Source organism: Cavia porcellus, unplaced genomic scaffold (assembly GCF_034190915.1).
Source record: "Cavia porcellus strain 051 isolate PalLab524CR breed Dunkin Hartley unplaced genomic scaffold, mCavPor4.1 scaffold_28, whole genome shotgun sequence".
Taxonomy (NCBI): domain Eukaryota; kingdom Metazoa; phylum Chordata; class Mammalia; order Rodentia; family Caviidae; genus Cavia; species Cavia porcellus.
The window spans coordinates 7,840,138-7,855,723 of NW_026947511.1; positions in this window are offsets into that span (position 1 = coordinate 7,840,138).

Consider the following 15,586-nt stretch of genomic DNA (forward strand, 5'->3'; position numbering starts at 1 on the left):
GGGGCATTATGGTAACCATTGTTGATAACCTTGTACTCTGTTTTTACATCATGTGCTATGCCTATCCTTGGTTTTTACTGACTGCTTTGTTTTATCATGTTTGATTTTATTCTCTTACAAAAAAAAGTAATAAGATCTATGGGAGCAATAAAACCCAAAATGTGTAAATTTTGTTGTAATAAAGAGAGGGGGGAAAAAAGTGCCCTAAAAGATACAATAACAAGTGTGTTTAGGTGTGTTAAATAGATGACTATATTAATATTTTTGATTGGATCATTGAACACAACTATTTGCAGTCTCACTGCTTGAATTTTCACTTTGTATGCTCTGATCCTGTGACCTGAATCACCGTTTCAAAGATGATAGTGTATAATCTATTAACTGGTGATATCTTACTGTTTTTTTTTTTTTTCTGTAGTTCTGTATTACTTGTACCCTTACACTGTTTTGTTTTGTTCTGTTTTTTTTTTCCTCTTTTTCCTTTTAAATAAAAAAAGAAAAGAAAAGAAAATATTCGGTTCTCTCTGGAGCAGTGCATTTCTTCCATGTTTTTTGCCTATAAAATAAGGAAGAAAGTGAAAATTCGAAATGTACCCATAATGTAACTACATAGAGCCTATTTTGAATCAGTTTTCTAAAGCCCTGAAAGTGCTGTTTAAAGTGCCGCAAAGAATACGTTCTTCATTCCTTTCTCCAAAATCCGCTCCTATATTTAAAATATTCTTAACGTAAGGTGTGGGTGTGTACAACCCTAAAATCACGACAGAGGACTGTCGGAGAAAGGCGTCTTTTTGCACAGAGCAGGCCTTGTGCGGAAGCATGTTGCTCTATGTTTCAGCCAACGTTTTCAACCACAAGGTGGCAGGGCTCTCTCTTGAATGAAAAGTTAAGTGTCAGTATTGGTTTAGCTAAAGACAGGGCTGGGGAGGAAGGCGCAAACCTGAAATACGTTTTTCACAATTTTCTACGGAAGAAGCATTACAAGGTGGTGCAGAGCCAACACACTTATGTTTCCATTTTTTAACTTCTTATAAATGATCTCTTGAAGACTGATAGAACAATTATCTGAAACCATGAAATTGTGGAAGTACTGGATAAACCCCTAAAAATTTCTGACTGGAAAATAGCAGGAGTATGTGATTATTATAATATTTTATATAAATTATGTGATTTAACCCTCATGACCAATCAATGAGACAAATGTTATATAAATTATGTGATTTAATCCTCATGACCAATCAATGAGACAAACGTTCTTCCTGTTATATCAAGGAGGAGTTTCAGGGTCAGAGAAGATTGCTTTTTGAACTATTAATTTTTCCATGCAGAGCTTAGGGGCCTTTGGCATACAAAGCAACTTTGGTCCCCACTTTCAACCCATGCAAAATCTATCATTTTCTTGGATTGACCCATCTGTGCTTGGTTAGTCCTGGATCTTGTCTTCCTTTCATTTGAGTCTTTCTCAAATGTTTCTTGAGTCTTTCTCAATGTTTCTTGGGTGGGCCAAGAAACATTTTATGGGTCCATTTCTTCTTGCAGTTTGAGGCTAAAGGTAAAGTCAGACAAAAAAGCAATGCTAACTATACAATCATCATTTGAACAGGTATGTTGGAACTACTTGGAAAGGTCTTTTTTTCTCAGACTGAGGGGAAAGTTTGGACAAATTGGAGGGAGAAAGGATTGTTTTCTGGAAGAGGTATTCCATGAATTTTTTGATGAGTGAGGTCAAAAGAGTAATATAATGCAGAAATCTTGAATGTATCTTATTGATTGAATAAACACATGTTCTCTTGTCCTTTTGTTCAACTTCATCCTAAATGTAGCACTACTGAATTAATATCTAATGATCTGGCCAGAGATTCACCAGACTAGTCATATAGTACACCAGCATAGTATTCCAGAAACTCAAATGGAACTCTCCTTTTGTATCCCACAAGATGGAACACTTTAAAAAGCTCCTGGGGCGATTGAGAAAGATGTTTTTCCTCTAGGCAAACATTACATATGTCCTTTAACCATATAGAAGGGAAGTTAATGCAGTGAAGCATCTGTCCAACCTTTCCCAGAGACTCTGATAAGGCACAGCAGATAACTAATGTTGCTTTGTAGGATTTCAGGAGTCCAGGGGTAATTCTCCCCTTATTTTCTTGCATTTCCCCAGAAACTTCTGTTATTCATTTGCTATTATAAACATTTGCCTACTTACTATGATGGGATAATCTATCCTTGTTGCAATGTTAGATTTGTTTTTTTTTTTTAATCGATACCGGGGATCGAACTCTTGACCGCCTGCTTGCAAGGCAGGTACTTATGCTGCTGAGCTAAATCCCCAGCCCCTAGATTTCTTTTTAAAGTGCAATTAAGATGAAAGTGAAATATATTTCTTATGTGTCCATCAAATTCTGGAAAAATAAAGACAGATGAAAAAGACCTGAATGTTACCAAAACTCAAAACAAACAAACAAAAAACCTAGTATGAGAACATCTTTTGATTGTGAAAATAAAGGGTATTCCTACCTCTTTAAAATGCAAAATAAGTTTGTGTTAAAAACAATAAAGTTTAAGAAGCCTTTATGAAAGAAATCAAAGAACTATGACTAATATATGGAAAAGAAGCATCATATTAAACTTAATGAATGGAAAGAAAAGGATTTGAATTTCAACTGGATTAATTTCTTAGTGTAAATAGAATAAGTGATTATATTAGCCATGATTCTCTAGAGAAACAGAATCAACAGGATGTGTGTTTTTTTTTTAAATAAGGAATTAGCTCAAGTGATTGTGGAGGCTTACAGAACCCAGGATTTTCAGTCAGTAAGCTGGAGACTTGGAGAGCTGACAGTACCAAATTCCAGTCTAATCCAAAGGCTTTAGAACCGGGATTGCTGATAGTATAGCTCTAGTCCAAAGACAGGTTCAAGACCCAGGGATAACCAATATTTCAGTACGAGTCTAATGGAAGGGAAACACTGATGTTCTAGTTTTGAAACAGTCAGGTAGGAGGAATTCTCTCTTATTTGAGGTAGGATCCGCTTTTACCTTATATCACCTGCTACTTTATATCAACTTCAATTATATCACCTTCAATATAATTATATCACTTTAGGAAGGGTAACCTGCTTTACTCAGACTATTTATTAAAGTACTAATCTTATCCAGTAGCATCCTCACAGTTGCACCTTGAATAAAGTTTGACCAAATAGTTCCCCCTACCATAGACCAGTCAAGTTGACAAAAAGTAAACATCACAGGAATGGTGCTGCATGTTAAATGAAAAAACAAACAAACAAACAAAAAAAACTGCTCTGACATGAAATTGCAAGCAAGTTTTCGGAAAAATTTCTTGAAGCCAAAAAGAAGAACAGATCCTAAACAGAAATCAGCATTTACAAATACAATTCCTACAAGTTCCTTTGTTCAATATTTTGTAATATGGCTTAGAACTTGCAGGGGAAGTTATATGAGAAATCTAATTTTTTCTGGTATTTTTCATTGCAGCTGATAAGTGAACATATAGCTAAAAGCTATTTGTGTTGCTAAAAATTGTGATATGACTAACAACTGATGGAAATTGTGCTCCAAAAAGGCACAACATTATGAAGTGGCTTATTTTTCTGTACAGAGAGAAGAGATTTGAGCATTTTAAAGTAGACACCTCAAAAATGGTAACAATGACTACAGATGGGATTCCTGCTGGAGTCAATATTCACATCAGATGTATGAAACAGACGCACAATATGACAAGATTTTGTCAAGACACAAAATTTAAGCCAATTTATTGTACCACTGACCAGAAAACACTTTGTGTTCTAAATTTAAAAACTATAAAAATAAGGCACACATTTCTAAAGCATTAACCATGGCCCCCACACACTTCATGCTCCAAATAGCTACAGAGGATGCTGAGAAAAATGTGAACCGTTGAAAGAAATTTACTTATAAATGTCTTCAAGGGTAAAATCTTTATCTCAGCTTACCCAGGAAGACTGAATCAAATATTTTTTGTTGTTGATGATGCATAAATTCTTTAAATATTCAAAATATTTTTTCAAAAAGCCATTTAAACTGGTTTGTCCTTTTATAGAAAAATTTAATTTGGGAAACTCACATGGCTAGAAATATGATAGTCCAGTTTTTGTACTGTAACTGATTTTCACATATGAAAATGGTCTTGGTTACTTTTCACTTGTCACTGAAACGAAAATACCTGATGCCCAAAATTAGGGAAGTAATGGTTTATTTATTACTGTTCCTGGAGGTTTCAGCCTATATTCAGCTGGCTCCAAGCCTCAGGGTGGCATGGTCAACTGCCCTTCATGACTGGCTGTAAATAGCAAGGTACAAACCAGCAAAAGAGACAAACTTCTCCCCACCATTACATCATATGCTGGCTCCACCCCTAGGTGGGTGTAGCACTCACACTACCAATCCAAGCACTAGACAACAAACCAATCGATGCTAGATTTGGTTGAATCCATAATTGCATGAGGTTGGGGGCTACTGACATAAGCCATGACAAAAATTGTGGACTAAATTCATACTACAACATCAAATTTTAGAGCTGAACACTATTGATCCTGTTGTACTAAAAAACTAAAATTCAAAGTTAAAAAAATAGTTAGCAAAAATAGTTAGCTAAAAGATAGTTATTAGCAGAATTGTCATTCTGTGCTATGCTTATTACCCTAGTAACCATGTAATTGAAGCACCAACCACATAGTTATAGATTAACTGATGGCATCATCATCCTGTTCTGTATGCTTTGTCCCCTGAGTAACCTGTTTGCTGTGTCAACCTTTGTTCCCTTTGTGAGAGACAAATGTTCCTGGAATTGGCAGACCAAGGGCTATGAATTGGCTAATCACCTACTGTGAAATGCCTCTGACCTGAAGCAAAAGGGGAATAAAGGCCCATCTTGTTTCTGTTTCTCATCACTGTGTACTTAATGGTCAATGAGCTAATCGTAAATGAGCTATAAAAATCTGTTAAAATTCTAACCCAGTTGCACAGCTTTGCAAACTCCATCTGCACTGTGCCACTGGTACCAGCTTAAATAAATGCGCTTCTTTCTAAAAGATGTCTTGCCCCCTTCTTGACAACAGACAATATCACAGGGCTTGCTTTTGGGGTACAACAGATCCAAAATTACTTGATCTAAATCTTTGAAGTTATGATTAAATTGCTTAATTTTCTTTTTAAATTACTACTTTTAGTGTGAATGAAAATTACAAAGGGGAAATTTGAATATCAGCACATAAATATGTTAGAAAAACTAGAATTTTATAAATAGCTTGCATGTATTAAATTGGTGTTAGTAAACTGCCCTATGAGCCAAATCCTGTCTTCTATCTGTTTTCCTATGGAATTCAGGTCAAGAATCATTTTTATATATTTAAATTGTTAAAAACAAATTTAATGTGTTGCTTAACACATACTATCAATCGAACTTATTCATTCTTAAGACCTTAACCATTGTCAATTTTGGGAAGTTTTCCTAGCTTATATAAAGAAGAAGCAGCCATGTATGACTGATAGAAGCTGACTATCCTGATTCACGCCATTATAAAGGAGTTTAATGATTTAGCAGGAATAGTTTTCTTGTGAGTTTCTGAGCTCAGCATGAAGATTTATTTTTTTCAGAAAGAGAAAAAGCACACTTAACTATTATTCTCAAATGCTAAATGGCTTTAGAAATACGTTTTGTTGAAGATGTGATTATGTTTCATAATATAGGCAACATAAAATTACAAGATGAAACAACACATACTTGTTAACTGCAATAAATTTATTTCAATGAAAATCAAGCTGTCTGAACCATAACAACATCTACATACACTCTATGTGCTATTAAAGTTAAAACAAGAAGATTTTCATTATAACACAAATTTGTGAAGAATATATTTACTGAGCTAAAGCAGTAGTTACAGTAACATTTTTTTTAGACATTGAATTAAGTGTTAAAATTTTTCCATAGTCCAAAATCCATGTAATTGTGCAATTGAGGAGTTTATACCTACCTTGCTTTAGAAGTGACTAGTTAATAAATGCACATTAAGTTGCAAATATCAAGAGAAGTCTCTGATAAAATTTTATAAATCTCTTCCAAATACATTTTCAATTAAAATTATATCTTCGATGTCAGTGAAAATGGAGTAAAGAACTTTAGAGTATAAAGAATATTCTGTTCATCTGAGATAGGAAAACAAGGTCCAACTTTTTCCTTTTTCTTTGACAGGAGATATTACCTCAATGATGGTCATCTGGCCCTACCTCCTTACTGCTGAAAGGATGAGCTAACATAACTATCTGCAGTATCTTCTTGTCATCTTTGCTTGTTTCTACAACTACTGTTTCTTGAAGCCTTGAAAGGAAATGCAGCTCATCTCAAAGTTGTGACACCCCATGGCTAAGGTCACTCAGGTGCTGCTGCTGCCTCCTTGAAGAGCAGACGTAGGACTGCACCTGAGAGAGCAAAGATGAGGACAGACTGGGGCTTACCATGCTTATTACTAAATCCTCCAACCTCAGAGGGCCAAGGTCAACATTACTATCACTCCTGGAAACTCCTTGAAAGCAGCCACAGTTAAAACCAGCCCTGTCAGTGCATAAAAAAGCGAAACTGTCAATCAAGCATTGCTTTTCTTGCAGTTTGGCAGCTCTGTCCCACAGCAATGCAGGCTGTCCTAGATGCTCCAATGGCATGAAGGAGATGTTTGCAGCATGCTTCAGATCAATCCCACATGGTCATGCAGACATTCCATAGGATTCCATCTTGTCACCTCCATATGACACTCCTCATGGTTTTAATCACTACATTAAAATTCCCAAAATAGGTATGCAAGACGTGAGAGACTGTAAAGCATGGTATATAAGCAGCATTCTGTAACTCTTCTTGGGTTGTTGGAGGAGGGTGCCCCCCGTGCACTCTCTCACTATGTAGCAGCACAGGTTATAATAAAGCTTTATTCCAGTGATCTTATTACCTACTTGTGGCTTTTATGTCCGGTAGAGTGAGTTGTACTATGAAAGAGTCAGAAATACCAAGCTGTATTTATCCTGGGCATGCTCTAAAAATGGAGAACTGCTAACAAACTCCAGAGAATGGCAGAGCAGCAAAGTAACAGAGTCAAGAATTATAAAGACCTGCAGAGACCTATGGGGACCTTCAGAAGGGCCCAAGTGGGGTACCTGGAGCTCCAGAAAACTACCAAGGGAGCTCAAGCTCTAGCTACTGATTAGGGTAGCTAGGAACTACTAAGCACTGTAAAACTTAAGACCTAAAAAGTACTGGCACTCAAAGCTTGCAGCTATAGCACTAAGGGCTGAGAGCTTCTGACGCTCAAATCCTGGAGCTACTAACATTGGGGAAGCTATACTTGCCACTTTGAGGTTTCTGTCCGAATTGAAGAACAATCTTCAGTTTGTTCATAACGTCTTGAAACATGGTACAGGGACTCTGTTCCCATTATAGGCTCTTAAAGAAAAGGCAAACAAAGGCGACAGTTGTCAGCAGGTTCAAGAACCAGTCCATGTCTGATTCTACCTTATTGTGTGGCTAAGATTCTATGCTAATCAATGATACCACCTCACAAAAGCAATGAAAAAGCTGTCAAAAATGATCAGAATCAACCTTTTCTGAACTCCAAAAATTAATCAAAATCATCAGAGGTCAGGAGAATATTTTATCAAGAAAAGAAACCATTTGAACCTTGGTAAGGACAGGGTGCCCTATGGTATTTTAACTTATCCTGGTACAGAAGCTTGATAGCGACCCTAGATAAAACAAGCACTCTGCATTAAGCTTCACTACAGGGAAAGATTTAACATAAAATAAATATATGATTTTATGAAGGATTGACTAGATAGGTTTACAATGGTCACCTGCAGAGGGAGAGGAAGAAAAATGCAAAATGGTTGTCTGCATACTGGAGAATCAGAGGATTCAGTCAAGTCTGCATCCCTGGGGCACACTTGCGGAGTCACCAATACAGTCTGTGTTGGTATGACAAAGAGTATGCATTGAAGAGATAAAGAGTCTGCATTGAAAGTCTGAAGTGCTAGAAGTGAGTGTCCAAAGGCAAAGGTGAAGCCTGGAGTCTCTCCTGTCCAGGTTACAAGCCAATCAGTTGGTGCCACTCACATCTGGGGTGTGTCTTCCCTTCTTGGGTTTGTGGCCTACCTATCAGTCATCCACAGACACACCCAGAGCGCTACTTATCTGCTAGGTAGTTGTTATTAAAGACAGCTTAACATCTCACAGTTAACAACCACACAACCCCAAAGGGAACAGAATGGACATCATTCATTATAATTTGTGATTGTGACCTGTATGATGGCTTGTTGAGGAACCATCTCAAAGGAATTGTCTTTATTTCATCTAACCCAGGACTCTGACAGTGCTGAGATGGTTACTCAGGAAGCATTTGTGGAAAATATTTGCAATCACTACTACCTGAAGCAAAGAATAACAGTTGGGAAAAACAATAGATTAACAAAAATCTTAGGAAAAAAGGATAGAAAAAAGCCTTTGAAATGCTTCAATATATTTTGGGGAATATATTAAGCTGTAGACATGGCCAACGATGTGTACATGGACAGCAAAGACCTGGCAAAGCCCAAAGCACTCATCTTTGGTTGGCCTCTCAGCACTGACCAAGTAGGTGGTTATAGCACAGGCAAATACGTAAGCAGTCTGGCTGAATTTTGAAGCCACAAGTCATTGCACAGACAGAACCCTTTGCAAAGAGTGGGTCTAAGTCTGAAAACTTTCGGTTCTACTCACTTAAGTCTGGCAAATCACTAGGTGACTATTAAACTAACAGAACCACTTCCAAGATCATACATAACAAAGCACACAGACTTTATAAAATTAGCTCAGAAAAATCACTAACACATGACAGCGATTACAGCAATAACAACAAAAGAGGGGAGAAATCTGATTTTTAAAGTTGCCACATTATGTATTCAAGCTACTCGGTTTTCAATAAAGATATGAGGCATGGGGAAAATAGAGAATATCAGTAAAATGATAGAAATTAGAAAAAGGGAACCAAACATAAATTCTGGAGCAAGAAAGTATACCTGAAAAAAAAAAAATCATTAGAGAGGTTCCACCACAGACATGAGCAGGAAGAATTAGTAAACATTAAAACAGGTCACTCGAAACACAGTGCCTAAGAGAAAAGAGAAAAAATGATGTAACCTAAAAGACCAGAAGAAACATCATCAAATATACTAACATACACAGAATGTAAGTATCAAAGGAGAGGGAGAGACAAGGACAAGAAGAATGTCTGGAAAAGTGGCCAAAGTTCTCAGCTTTGATAAAAAAAAAAAAAAAAATGAGTCTATGCTTCTAAATTGCTCTGAAAACTCCGGGCTACACTAAGACAGATTATGCTGTCAAAAGTCAAAGACAAGAGAATCTTGAAAGCACTAAGAAGAAAATGACTCATCACATACAAGTGGCTTTTGTAAGATTCACAACTGAAGTATCATTAAAAACCACTAAGGATCTGTAAGGAAAAATGAACACAGATAAAGATAACTATATAAGTAATTTAAAATGAAATATTAATGTATTTCTTTTAAAATACATTTTAAAGTAGTCACATTAAGACATAAAAAGAGTTATAAGAAAACATTATGGCAAATTATATAATCTATTCAAAACTGATTGAAGAGGAAATAATTTAGATTATGACAAGTGAAGGGAATAAATTAGTAATTAAAGAATTTTCCACACCACCAAAAGAATAAGCAAAATAACAAAACAAGGACCAGGTACTACTTTATTAGGGAATTTTATCAAATTTTTGGAGAGGAATTTGCATCCACTTTTCTAAGTTCTACCAAAGAAAAGAATAGGAGGGGACACATTCATTAGCCTAGCATTACTATACCAATGTCAGACAAAGTCCTCAAAAGTACTAAAATCCATTACAAAAATAGATGTAAAAATACTCAACAAATGCTAACTACATCCAACAACATATTAGAAGTCTCATGCACCGTGTGTGAGATTTACTACAAGAACCCAAAGGTTCTACAATATATTTTTAAAAATCAATGAATGCAATAAATTACATTAATAAGAAGGAAAGAAACCACATGATAATCTCAATTGAGACGAAAAATTATCTAAATCTGTACTCTTTCACAATGAAACATTTAGCAAAACATAAATAGAAAGTGGTTCTCTTGTGTGTGCGTGTGTGTGTTAGAGATAGAAACCAGGGCCTTGTACATGATAAACTCCATTTATGAAAACTCTACAAAATAGCATCATACTGCATAGTAAATGACTCAAAATTCTCTAATATCAGGAAGAAGAGATGATCACTTTTGCCATTGCTATACAACACTACTAGAACTGGTTAGCAAGAGCAGTTAGCTAAGAAGAAATAAAAAACATCCACATTGGCAATTAGGAAGCACTATTGTACTGGAGGGCAAAATCCCAGGGCAGTAAAATTAAAGTACGCCTGTGAGGTAACTGTAGGTCAGTGTATTAGTAATGTTTTCCTCTTTCTTCCCCTTCCTGTGCCCTCCGCTTCCTCCGCCTTCTGCCTCTTACTTTTTTGAAGGGATGGTTCAGAAAGCCACATGGGAAACACAAGGAATAATTTTCTAACTATGGAATACGTGGTTTAGCTTTCTTCAGGTGATAGGAAACTTCAAGGAAGTGGGAAACCTGACTGGGGAATGTTCCTAAAAAGAGAGACCCTTGACATCAGTGTCCAGCTTCACTCAGGGTTCGCGTGCTTCTGCAGAGCAGAGGAACTGAAGCATGGCTTTGTGAGGCTGTGCTGGCTTTGACACCAATGAGACACAGAACAACTTCCTTGAATCCTGCTTTGGATAAGACTCCAGGTTCATCACGCCACCTACGGGATGAGGTGGGGTCGAGGAAACCACATTAATGACTAGAGTTGTATTCTTATCAGATAAAAACAAGACTCAAGGTCATATTTAGTTTGATTTTGGAAAAATAATCAGATACTTCTTGTGCAGTGTAAAATTCACACCTGCTTTGCGTGGCGCACAGGTTTCTTAATGATCAGTCTCAACAGGTCTATCATTTCTAATGCATTTTACATCACACAGGTATGAGGAGCCTCCCATGTGTTTATATAGTACCCATAGGCATTGCACTCGCCTTCTTCCAGACTTCTGATGAACTTTCTGTACGTGTTGAAATGTTAGCTCTGTGAATTCTTTGCCTCTCCAGGCAGAAATAATGTCTCTTTCTTCTGGGCTTGCTTATATTTGGTTTATAACTGTATTAAGAGGCTTTTTATATTGGATTGTAATTATTCACTTGTCTGTTCCTCCTTCTAGCAGAGAATATCTGCAGAACTGAGAACTTGCCTTATTTGTCTATCTTTCCCATTTATCATAAGGTTTATTACTATGCAGCTGGTACACACTTAACGAACGAAAGAATGTACCAGGTATAGTTTGCTTGAAAACAGGGCCAGAGTTGTGCAATTGTGTGTGTGTGTGTGTGTGTGTGTGTGTGTGCGCGCGCGCGCGCGTGTGTGTGTTAGAGATAGAAACCAGGGCCTTGTACATGCTAAGCACTGGTCTACTCACTGAGCTATACCCTTAACCTGGCAGTTTTCCTTTCAAAAATTATTTTGAAGAATATGAGAGGATTCCAAAGATCTAAAAACAAATAGGTTGGAAAATGTAGAATAAGACATAATAAGCCTTCAACAAACACTTTTAATCTTGCTTTTTAAATTATTTTTAAATAACAATTTCTCTTTAGCTTCTGCTCCTTTTGAGTAAAACTACTCCAAACGTGGTCTATCCTCTGAATTTCTATTTTCTCTCTCCTCTCCTGAATCCATTCCAACCAGCTTTTATCCCCACCATTCCATTGAAGTAGTTCATTTTTTATTTTTCTTGAAACATACTTGTCCCTTGACTTTAGACAACCAGATTTTCTCTGTTCTCTTCATTCACTGGCCTCTCTAGTCTTTGTTAGTGTGTTTCTAGCACCTTGACCTCAGGATATTGCAGCATCTCATAGTTGAATCTTTCCTATTTCCACTTCTTTTTGAGAGATCTTCATTTGGACTAGTATATGCCTACCTTAAATCTCCACTTGAATATTCTACAGAGCCTCAAGCTGAATGTGTCCTTTAAAAACAAGAACTCCTAAAACAGTATATGATCTGCATTTGATACTCAATAATTAATATCAACTCAACCAATAAGAGATTACTACTTTTTTATATTTTTCTTTAAGTTGAGAAACTTAATTTTTTCTTTTGCTGACAATATTCAGTTATGTTCCTTCACAAAATCTTTCCATGGAAATTCCTTTTGTAAAATTCCATTGCTAAGTAGATACGCCACTAGGGGGTGTGTATGTCTCACTCCCATTTCAAAAAAAGTCCTAGTTTAAAAATATTGTGTAATTAAATAAAATAAATATGCTCTTAAAAGTATCTGTTCTCTTATTTATTATTCATCTTGTTTGGAGGAAATTTTTAAAGGTTTTAAAGAGAATGAAAATCTTCTAAATAAAAGGAAATATAAAAGTAACTCAATGTAGGCAGACATTATTTTAAAATATGAATGATTCTTGGTTACAGACATTTTTCTATACCCACTACATTTGAAAAGTATTTATTGACATCTAATGTGTACAGGAAAAGGAAATTACCCATGTCTGTGGAATTCACAGTATAACGGGGAAGACAGTCATGAAAATATAAAGCATAATGTAATAGTACCATCCGTGTGTGTATATATATATATGTATTAAAAGTGCTTTAAAAGGCTATAAAATGTCAGACTACCTATGGTGATGGAGATTATTACAGAGGACATTTATGTGCCTGGACTAACTGCTTTTATTTTAAATAAATGCCCCAAATATCCCTGCTTAGAGAGAGATTTAAGTCCTTGTTCCTTGATCGATGTCTTCTTCTGTGTCCTACTGGTAGCCACACAGTACTACTTGGGTATTTACATGCAGTAATCTTTGTGTTGGTTGAGCGTCACTAATCGGAAAATCTGAAGCGCAAAATGTACCAAAATCTGAAACATTTTGAGTGCCAACATGATGTTACAGGTGGAAACATTCCCTATCTTACCTTATGAAACAGGTTTCCAAATGAAGGTGCACTAAAAATACTGCATACAGTGACTTCAGGGTTTGTGTATAAGGTATATTCATATAAAACATAACTGAAGTTCATGTTTATAGTTGGATCCCACCCCCAAGATTTGTCATTATTTATGGAAAAGTCAATAATCTGGGATACAAAATCTGAAATACAAAAGGAATTATCCACACCAGAAACTGTCACAATGTCTATTACTACATAGCTTGTACATGCTTACTGAATGGCTGAAAAAAAATAAAACAGGTATAGTTTCTCATTATGTATACAGAAATATTCCAAAATTTGGAAAAATCTGAAATGTCAAACACTTCTGGTTCTAGGCATTTTGGATTACAGGTTTTTCAGTTTGTTCAACACTCACTTATGCATTCTCATTTTTTCAAGCCTCTTTTTATCCATTCTAGCATTCTAGCATTCTTACATTGTCAGTATAACATCAGATCCAGGATTCCATTTTTATAGAACAATCACCTCTATTATATTAACCCTGATGATGGCCGAGTGTATGTTGTAAAAATGGCTAGATTTTTAATTTATAAGCTGTCACAATGCATAAACACAATTTTTGGAAATCTTGACTTCTGCAGCATGATCTTGCTTATGTTGATGTGCAATGTTACATCCATTCAGTGAGGGAACGATGTAAAAAATGAGAGACTGAAAAATATGGGAAGTGGGTGAGTCTGCCGCCGTGGGCATGGCAAATTATTGAAACTGAGCAGGCATGACAACAGCAAGCTTGACTGACCCGGGAGTTGCCATTAAACCTATGTGCCAACGAAGTTTACTCCATCTGTGCTCTTTAAGTAAATGTAATTGTCAAAGAGTGTGCTTTGGAAAACTAAACTCTCCTCAGCTGATGTTCTATGGATGGGCAGTGTGGGTTTGCACGTATGTATGAAGCTATGCATTTAGATGAGCTGGATGAGTACCTAGAGGGAAGAAGGGCTTGTAAAAAGATGATAATTTATGGGTAGAACTCTGCTGCTCTTCTGCATTCCCCAGAGCAGTTTGGGGAGTAGAAGACTGCCAGTTTGAAACATCAGAAAGCTGTATTCTCAGGTGCCCTTACTGATAATTTTGTGAGAATGTTTTTACAGGCAAAGGAGGCTCTAGATGAGGATTGGTAGTTTTTAAGGAGGTAGTTTTTTAATGAAAGAAATGAAAAGGATAAAAACTAAAGACATGATCTGATGATCTGCAGGATAACTGCCAAAGAGTAGGGAGGCGGGGAGGAGTAAAGGAGGCAGCACCTTGATACATATTTGAAAATACCAGGAAACTAAGGGCAAACTGAACAGCAAATGTCATTCTGAAAATAACTGCTTCGATATTTTATGAATATTTTGTAAAGCCATATCTTTAGTTTTTCTTTGTGAGAACAGCATGGATATATGTATGTATATATATATATATATATATATATATATATATATATATATATATAAAATGTTAGCATTTTTATGAGGATGCAATTATTTGTTAGTGAAAGCTAGAGGGAAACAGAGAGAATTCCAGAGATTGGTCTGTCAGAATTTCAGAATAATACAATGATAGATGAAATTGGAAGTCAACAATAAGCAAAGTAATGCTGTAAAGTCAAGATTTTCAATAGCTGTGTTTATGCATTGTGACAGCTTACAAATTAAAAACCTAGCAACTTTTAAGAAATACACTCAGCCATATAATAGAAGGAAAACATAATAGATGTGCTTGTTCTATGAAAAGGGAAGTCTGGACCCAATGTTACATGGACAACAGGAGAGGAAGGAATTGTGAAAATGGTATTTAATTATTATTATTTGGCACATTTATACATCACATAATTTAAAAGTTGTTATGGACTATAATTTTCCTCTCCAAATTTGTATGCTGAAATCCTAATGCTCAGTACAATGATGTTAAGTGATTAGGTCACAAGTGCAGAACTAATGAACAGAATTAATCCTTCCTAGGAGACATTCCAGGGAGCTCTCTTACTTTCTTCTGTCTTCTGAGGACACAGCAAGATGGCTGTCTATGAGCCAGAACACTGGGCGTCACCAGAGGCAGATTTGAGAAATACGTGTTTATTGCTAAGTTACCTAATTTATGGTATTTTTGTTATAGCAGCCCTAATCAACTAGAATAAAAGTAAAACAAAAAACCGAGCTACTGTGCATTTATATAGGGGCTAGGTAAGTGTTGGTAAGAATGTGGATGGCAAGTTATATTAATTATAAATTCAAATAAAAATAAAACTTAATTTCAAAATCTGTGCAATTCATTAATGTGGAATATTGTTTAGAAGAGCCAAGACAATACTTAAGGCAAAAAATAAAAGTCAATTAGATAAAATTGAAAATTGAGTTTAAAAGTTAAAATGAGAAAAGTCAAATATATCTTGGGAAATGTACCACCTGAAGGAATTTTTAGGAGACCCGAAGACAATTCTAAACGTCAAA